Source organism: Chanodichthys erythropterus, unplaced genomic scaffold (assembly GCF_024489055.1).
Source record: "Chanodichthys erythropterus isolate Z2021 unplaced genomic scaffold, ASM2448905v1 ctg002040_np12, whole genome shotgun sequence".
NCBI classification, from domain to species: Eukaryota; Metazoa; Chordata; class Actinopteri; order Cypriniformes; family Xenocyprididae; genus Chanodichthys; species Chanodichthys erythropterus.
Window position 1 is genome coordinate 80,001 of NW_027125676.1, and position 10,000 is coordinate 90,000.

Sequence of the window (10,000 nt, forward strand, 5' to 3'; positions counted from 1 at the left end):
AGAAATTTCAATCATTAAAATACAATACAATAAATAATACAATAAAAATCACATATCATCTTTACATCACATATCTCCTTCACACCACATTTCTCTTTTACATCACAAATCTCCTTTACATCATATTTCTCCTTTAAATCACATATCACACTTTTACCTTACATCATCCATTTACATAAATAATTCAGAAAACTCCTTCACTCCCCGGCAGCTTCCACATTAGATCCTTTAAAACACAACAAACTTGTGGGGTAAAAACACGATAAAAAGCATCTAACATATTTTCACATTTAAAATACACATAAAGTCTTTCCATGTACACTTCTGTTTTTCTTTTAAACACAGTCCAAACATCCAACACAATTTTTTCTTTTTCGCCACAATTCTTCTTTCCCATATTGCACTTTTCATCAATATCAGCCACAGATTTATAAACGTTTTGTTTCGACACTTCTTTTCCCATCCAAACATCACCACTCTGTTCCATTCCATTATATTTTCATCCCACTCCACAGTCAATTCTTTAACCACACATTTACACTTCTTTAAAAAATCCTCCAATTCTTTACAATATAAAAACATATGTAAAATCCATTCTTCCTTTTCTTGGCACACTTTACACATTGCATTTTGTGCCATCCCGATTTTATTTAAAATAGACTCAGTAAAAACCACTTTATGTCTTATAAAATAATCCAAACATTCTAATTTTGTCTCCACACATTTTCCCCTCATGTTTCTCCATATACTTTCTTCTTTTAAATCTTTGAATTTCTGCACCCAGTACTTATTTACAATTGGTTCCTTAAAAACACCATCTCTAAAAACACAATAAAACATTTTTACAGTACATTCTTTAAAATCACACAAATTTTCCCCCAGTTTCACATAAATGTTCTTTTCTTTTGGCTCTTCTTCCATACACTCTATTCTTTTAATCCAGTCTTTTGGTATCGCGTGTTTAATGATGTCATATTTGTTTGTTATTTCTAGATTGCTGTATTCTTCTTTTGCTATTTCCATTGCGTCAATGACATACTGTGTTGGTAAAAAACCCTCTTTAAACTCATATAAAACATCTCTCACTCTCGTTATCCCCACTTCCATCCATTTCTTAAAAAATATCTCTTTCCCTTGTTTTAAAATATTGCTATTTAAGAACAGAGGTTGATTTAAAATGATTTCTCTCCCATGTGGGTCATACTCTACTTTTGCTAAAAACTTTCCCCAAGCACTAAAAATTTCTCTATAAAAACCAGGTAATCCTTCTGTCATCCAAATTTTTGTTTTCATCCATAAAATTCCATTCCCCATGTTAAAACCACCACATTTATTTAAAAAGTATTCCATTGTCTTCTTCCACTCAGTTTTGTTTTCTTCATTTAGGTATTTCTTAACAATTTTAACTCTCAAAGCATGTTTTCGTTGTTCCACATCCATTAAACCTAAGCCTCCCTTTTCCACCGCTCCTAAAATCGTGTTATGTGCAATCCTCGCTGGCTTCCCCTCCCATAAAAAGTCAAGAAAACATTTCTTCAACCTCTGTTCTGTCCATAACGGCATTTCAGACACATATAAAATATACCAAAGTTTAGAAACCATTAAAACATTCAAAATTAAAACCTTCCCCTTCAAGTTTAAAGTTCTTAATTTCCAAAAATTTAACCTCCTCTCTATATCTGTAACTAGTTGCTCCCACATTTCATCTCTCACTTTCCTTTCATTCTTCCCCATTAAAACTCCTAAAATCCTCATTTCTTCAACTTCCTTGAACTTAAAACAATCTGTTAAAACCATAGCTTTACCAAATCGCATATATACTGTTTTGTCCTCATTTACTTTACTTCCAGACCCTCTACAATACTCATTTACAACATTCATTACTTCTTTAACACTCCCTTTTCCCTTTACAATTATTGTCGTATCATCAGCATATTGAAAAACTTTCCCCTCAGCTTCATTTTCTTCTATTTCAATCCCATGTATTCCCTCTTTTTGTCTAATTGCCAATCCTAGCGGTTCTGAAACAAGTGAATATAATAACGCAGAAAGCGGACAACCCTGTCTAATTGACCGTGTGATTTTAAAACAGTCTGTTAAAAACCCATTACATTTAACCCTTGTTAGTGCTCCCTTATATAAAATCTCAATCCATTTAATAAAATTCTCGCCAAAACCAAAACTCTTTAAAACCTCAAATAAATATCTGTGCTCAACCCTATCAAACGCTTTTTCAAAATCCAAACTAATTACATATCCTTCTTCATTTTTTTCTTTCATGTACCATATTGTATCTCTTATACTCATCGTTATGTCGGCTATATCTCTTCCTTTTACTCCATACGCTTGATTTGTTTTAATTATACTTGGCATTACTTCTTTTAATCTGTTTGCTAAAATCTTTGCTAAAATCTTAAGATCGGTGTTCAACATTGTAATTGGTCTATAGTTTTTTAAGTCTACTTTTTCTCCTTTCTTTTTGTATACTAGTTTCATTAACCCCATTCTTGTTCTTTCATTAATTTCTTCTTTCTCAAAAATGTCTATAAAAACCTCTTTTAAAATCTTTACTAAAACTTCTTTAAAACATGTATAAAATTCAGTTCCCAAACCATCTATACCTGGACTTTTCTTTTTATTCAGTTGATTTATTGCTCTTTCAATCTCTTCTTCTCTGATTTCTTGGTCACATTCTTTTTTGTCTTCCTCGCTTACTTTTGCTTTTATCTGATTCAACAACTTCTTTTTTTCCTCCTCTTCCACCCCTCTTGCACTAAATAGATCCTCATAAAAATACTTTATTTCTTCTAAAATTCTCTCATTCCCTTCTACAATTTCCCCATTTTTTCCTCTTATTTCCTTTATCGTTTCAGCTTTCCCTTTCTTTTTTTCCAGATCAAAAAAGAACTTTGTACATTTTTCTCCTTCCACCACATATTTTGCTTTGCTTCTTAGCCTTGCTCCCTCATATTCTTTTTCTTCTATTTCTTTCAGTTTCCCCTCTATTTCCTTTATCTTTTGTATGTCTTTATTTTCTTTATTCAATTCCTTTTCCAAACTTACTTTTATTTCTTTTTCTTTGTATCTTTTACATTTCTGTATTAAGCTACAATATCTGATCGAGAATTTTTTGATTAAAAACTTTACATTCTCCCACCATATTCTCTTATCCTCTTCATACATTCCATTTTCCCTTTCTTTTTCTATAATTTCTTTAACTTTTGCCACATAATCCTCATTCCTTAAAACCTGCGTATTTAAAATCCATACTCCCGGCCCTCTTTGCATTTTACTCCAGTCCACTATAAAAAATAAAAACTTGTGATCACTAAAACTTGTTTCCTCATACTTAATCTTTTCAATAAAATTCTCCACATTTCTACTACATAAAACAAAATCAATTCTGGTTTGGCATACAAAACTTCCCACTATCTGTTTCCTTGAAAATTCTTTTTTCTGTTCATTCCTTTCCCTCCACACATCTATCATATTATTTTCCTCCATTAATGCTTTTAATTCTTTCCTTCCCGTATCAGTTTTGAAAACCATTCCCTCAGCCATATCTTGTTTACTAAAAACTGTATTAAAATCCCCCATAATTATTATTTCTTTATACTTATTTACAATATTTCTTAAAGCATTAAAAAACTCTTTCTTTTCCTTCTCCTCCACTGGTGCATGTACATTTACTAAAATCAAATCTCTTTCTTCATATTTTGTCTCTACTACCATACATTTCCCCAACCTGTCCTTGTACACAACTTTACTCACTTTAAAAACATCATCCTTCATTAAAAAAGCCACACCTCTCCCAAACCTCCCATCTCCATTATTATATAAAATACCACCATCCCATCTCTTTTTATAATCATTCATCACATTCTCTCTCCAGTTCGTTTCTTGCAGTGCAATAATGTCTTGCCTTTTACATTTTTCTTTTACTTTTTCAAATTTCCCCATGTCCATCAGTCCCCTTGCATTAAAAGTAACACAACTTAAAACCATTAAAAGAAAGACAAATAAATACTTAAAAACCATCATTCACCATTTTCTCCTTCCAAGCCCCTTAACACATCATATCTGTTCATTTCAGTCATTATTTTTTTCCTTGCACCTTCCAAATTTGGTTTTACCTTCACTGTTCTTCTTCTTCTTTGTCCTCTCCCGCCTCTGTCTTTGTCCATGTTGTCCAACTTTATTTCTCCTTCACTGTCCATTTCTTTATTTTGATCCATCCTTCCATGTCCATCTCTCTCCACGTCCTCCATAAAAATATTAAAACTGTCCGATATTTCCATTTCCGTCCATTGAGTGTCCTGCACGATCGTTTTTTCATTATTATTACGGTTGTCTTTCTCACGTTCTCCTTCCTCTCTGCTGCATGTTGCTCCTTCCATTTCTTTCTGTAGTCCTTCTTCCTCTTGTGCTTCATCAATTTGTCCATCCTCCATGTTGTTTCCTTCATGCACCTGTCCGTCCACCTGTTTTTCCCTTCCTCCTTCCTCTCCCTCCATCCAACATTCACATTTATTTAAAACTCCCTGACACTCCGGGCACCTGACCGCATTGCAATCTCGTGCAAAATGTCCCCTTTCTTCACACTTATAGCACGTAAAATTCGGGCAGTCCTTCAATAGGTGGTCTGGGCTCATGCACAGCCTACAAGTCTTCACCTGATGGCTGTGCATCACCCTAAAGTATTGCTGCCCTTCTGCTGTTTCCAGCTTCGTGCTGTATGGCAATGATGCCACATCTTTGGGGAAACGCACTTTCAGGAACCTTGTTCCGTCCTCAATGTCAGTGCCCGGATAGCATCTTCTCTTAATTTTGGTAAGGGGCTCAACTCCCCATCCCTCCAATTTTTGTAAAATTTCTTTATCATCCAGGTAGACGGGCAGGTGCATGAAGGAAACAACATAATCCCGGTTATGCAAATTTTTCACCTCACAGTTCACTCCCTTTATTGTCAGTCCATCAATTAGTTTGTCACACTCTTCTTCTTTTTCCATTGTCAGTTCGTATTCTTTACCTTGTCTTGGTCTTAGTGCTAACATTTTTCCATGTCCACATTGTTCTGTTACCGCCTTAATAATGTCCTCCACTCTCACTTCAATCACATTTTCCACATTCAAAATAACTGTAGCTTCTTTCAAATATTTTCGTTCAACAAACTTTTCTCTTACTTCATCATTTTTTCCATTTCCAGCTCTTAGTCGTTTATTCGGTCCAGTGTCATTTGCCGTGCGTGGTCCTCCTGCCAGTCCAGTGCCATTTGCCGTTCGTGGTTCTCCTGCCAGTCCAGTGTCGTTTGCCGTTCGTCTTCCTCCCGCCAGTCCAGAGTCGTTTGCCGTGCGTGGTCCTCCTGCCAGTCCAGTGTCGTTTGCCATGCGTCTTCCTCCAGCCAGTCCAGTATCGTTGTCCATTAATCCGTCCATGATAGCAAAAGAGAAAAAAAGAAAGAGGTTTAACCACCCTCCAGCCAGCAAAGCCGCTGTTAGGTGGTTTTAAACTAAAACAAAAACAAACAAAATAACTTACAGTAAAAAGAAACTCACAAAACAAACAAACAAAAAAACACAAAATGGTGGAGAGCCTTCCTCTCCAAACTGCAGCCAAACAACTTCCTTCAGACTCAATAGCGCCCTCAGAGTGGTATGGCCGTAAGCGAAAACTGCTGCCAAGAGTGGGCTATTTAAGACATTCTTTATACTTTCAGAAAAACATAAAGCTTACAGCACCTGGTATTCCCAGGCGGTCTCCCATCCAAGTACTAACCAGGCCCTACTCTGCTTAGCTTCCGAGATCAGACGAGATCGGGCGTGCTTTTTTTTTTTTTTTTATTAAGAAATTTCAATCATTAAAATACAATACAATAAATAATACAATAAAAATCACATATCATCTTTACATCACAAATCTCCTTTACATCACAAATCTCCATTACATCACATTTCTCCTTTACATCACATTTCTCCTTTACATCACATATCTCTTTTACATCACATTTCACACATTTACCTTACATCATACATTTACATAAATAATTCATAAATCTCCTTCACTCCCCGGCAGCTTCCACATTAGATCCTTTAAAACACAACAAACTTGTGGAGTAAAAACACGATAAAAAGCATCCAACATATTTTCACATTTAAAATACACATAAAGTCTTTCCATGTACACTTCTGTTTTTCTTTTAAACACAGTCCAAACATCCAACACAATTTTTTCTTTTTTCGCCACAATTCTTCTTTCCCATATTGCACTTTTCATCAACATCAGCCACAGATTTATAAAACGTTTTGTTTCGACACTTCTTTTCCCATCCAAACATCACCACTCTGTTCCATTCCATTACATTTTCATCCCACTCCACAGTCAATTCTTTAACCACACATTTACACTTCTTTAAAAAATCCTCCAATTCTTTACAATATAAAAACATATGTAAAATCCATTCTTCCTTTTCTTGGCACACTTTACACATTGCATTTTGTGCCATCCCGATTTTATTTAAAATAGACTCAGTAAAAACCACTTTATGTCTTATAAAATAATCCAAACATTCTAATTTTGTCTCCACACATTTTCCCCTCATGTTTCTCCATATACTTTCTTCTTTTAAATCTTTGAATTTCTGCACCCAGTACTTATTTACAATTGGTTCCTTAAAAACACCATCTCTAAAAACACAATAAAACATTTTTACAGTACATTCTTTAAAATCACACAAATTTTCCCCCAGTTTCACATAAATGTTCTTTTCTTTTGGCTCTTCTTCCATACACTCTATTCTTTTAATCCAGTCTTTTGGGATCGCGTGTTTAATGATATCATATTTGTTTGTTATTTCTTGATTGCTGTATTCTTCTTTTGCTATTTCCATTGCGTCAATGACATATTGTGTTGGTAAAAAACCTTCTTTAAACTCATATAAAACATCTCTCACTCTCGTTATCCCCACTTCCATCCATTTCTTAAAAAATATCTCTTTCCCTTGTTTTAAAATATTGCTATTTAAGAACAGAGGTTGATTTAAAATGTTTTCTCTCCCACGCGGATCATATTCAATTTTCGTTAAAAATTTTCCCCAAGCACTAAAAATTTCTCTATAAAACGCAGGTAATCCTTCAGTCATCCAATTTTTTGTTTTCATCCATAAAATTCCATCCCCCATGTTAAAACCACCACATTTATTTAAAAAATATTTCATTGTTTTCTTCCACTCAGTTTTGTGTTCTTCATTTAGGTATTTCTTGACAATTTTCACTCTCATTGCATTTTTCCGTTGTTCTACATCCATTAGTCCTAAACCTCCCTTTTCCACCGCCCCTAAAATTGTGTTATGTGCAATCCTTGCTGGCTTTCCCTCCCATAAAAAGTCAAGAAAACATTTCTTCAACCTCTTTTCTGTCCATAACGGCATTTCAGATACATATAAAACATACCAAAGTTTAGAAACCATTAAAACATTCAATATTAAAACCTTCCCCTTCAAATTTAAAGTTCTTAATTTCCAAAAATTTAACCTCCTCTCTATATCCGTAACTAGTTGCTCCCACATTTCATCTCTTACTTTCCTTTCATTCTTCCCCATTAAAACTCCCAAAATCCTAAATTCTTCCACTTCCTTGAAATTAAAACAATCCGTTAAAACCATAGCTTTACCAAATCTCATATATACTGTTTTATCTTCATTTACTCTACTTCCAGATCCCCTACAATACTCTTTTACAACATTCATTACTTCTTTAACACTCCCTTTTCCCTTTACAATTATCGTTGTATCATCAGCGTATTGAAAAACTTTCCCCTCAGCCTTATTTTCTTCAATTTCAATCCCCATTATTCCTTCTTTTTGTCTAATTGTCAATCCTAAAGGTTCTGACACAAGTGAATATAATAATGCAGAAAGCGGACAACCCTGCCTAATTGAACGTGTGATTTTAAAACAGTCTGTTAAAAACCCATTACATTTAATCCTTGTTAGTGCACCCTTATATAAAATCTCAATCCATTTAATAAAATTTTCACCAAAACCAAAACTCCTTAAAACCTCAAATAAATACCCGTGCTCAACCCTATCAAACGCTTTCTCGAAATCTAAACTAATTACATATCCTTCTTCATTTTTTTCTTTCATATACCAAATTTTGTCTCTTATACTCATAGTTATATCAGCTATATCTCTTCCTTTTACTCCATACGCTTGATTTGTTTTAATTATACTTGGCATTACTTCCTTTAACCGGTTTGCTAAAACCTTCGCTAAAATCTTAAAATCCGTGTTCAACATCGTGATCGGTCTATAGTTTTTTAAATCTACCTTTTTCTCCTTTCTTTTTATATATCAGTTTCATTAAACCCACCCTTGTTCTTTCATTAATTTCTTCTTTCTCAAAACTGTCTATAAAAACCTCCTTTAAAATCTTTACTAAAACTTCTTTAAAACATATATAAAATTCAGTTCCCAAACCATCTATACCTGGACTTTTCTTTTTATTCAGTTGATTTATTGCTCTTTCAATCTCTTCTTCTCTGATTTCTTGGTCACATTCTTTTTTGTCTTCTTCGCTTACTTTTGCTTCTATCTGATTCAACAATTTCTTTTTTTCCTCCTCTTCCACACCTCTTGCACTAAATAGATCTTCATAAAAATACTTTATTTCTTCTAAAATTCTCTCATTCCCTTCTACAATTTCCCCATTTTTCCCTCTTATTTCTTTTATCGTTTCAGCTCTCCCTTTCTTTTTTTCCAGATCAAAAAAGAACTTTGTACATTTTTCTCCCTCCACCACATATTTTGCTTTGCTTCTTAGCCTTGCTCCCTCATATTCTTTTTCTTCCATTTCTTTCAGTTTTCCCTCTATCTCCTTTATCTTTTGTATGTCTTTACTTTCTTTATTCAATTCAATTTCCAAACTTTCTTTTATTTCTTTCTCCTTGTATCTTTTACATTTCTGTATTAAGCGACAATATCTGATCGAGAATTTTTTGATTAAAAACTTTACATTCTCCCACCATATTCTCTTATCCTCTTCATACATTCCATTTTCCCTTTCTTTTTCTATAATTTCTTTAACTTTTGCAACATAATCTTCATTCTTTAAAATCTGCGTATTTAAAATCCATACTCCCGGCCCCCTTTGCATTTTACTCCAGTCTACAATAAAAAATAAAAACTTGTGATCACTAAAACTTGTTTCCTCATACTTAATCTTTTCAATAAAATTCTCCACATTTCTACTACATAAAACAAAATCAATTCTAGTTTGGCATACAAAACTTCCCACTATTTGTCTCCTTGAAAATTCTTTTTTCTGTTCATTCCTTTCTCTCCACACATCTATCATATTATTTTCCTCCATTAATGCTTTTAATTCTTTCCTTCCCGTATCAGTTTTAAAAACCATTCCCTCAGCCATATCTTGTTTACTAAAAACTGTATTAAAATCCCCCATCATTATTATTTCTTTATACTTATTTACAATGTTTCTTAAAACATTAAAAAACTCTTTCTTTTCCTTCTCCTCCACTGGTGCATGTACATTTACTAAAATCAAGTCTCTTCCTTCATATTTTGTCCCTACTACCATACATTTCCCCAACCCGTCCTTGTATACAACTTTACTCACTTTAAAAACATCATCCTTCATTAAAAGAGCCACACCTCTCCCAAACCTCCCATCTCCATTATTATATAAAATACCACCCTCCCATCTCTTTTTAAAATCATTCATAACATTTTCTCTCCAGTTTGTTTCTTGTAAAGCAATAATATCTTCCCTTTTACATTTCTCTTTTACTTTTTCAAATTTTCCAATATCCAACAGTCCTCTTGCATTAAAAGTAACACAACTTAAAACCATTAAAAGAAAGACAAATAAATACTTAAAAACCATTATTCACCATTGTCTCCCTCCAAGCCCCTTAACACATCATATCTGTTCATTTCAGTCATTATTTTTTTCCTTGCACCTTCCAAATTTGGTTTTACCTT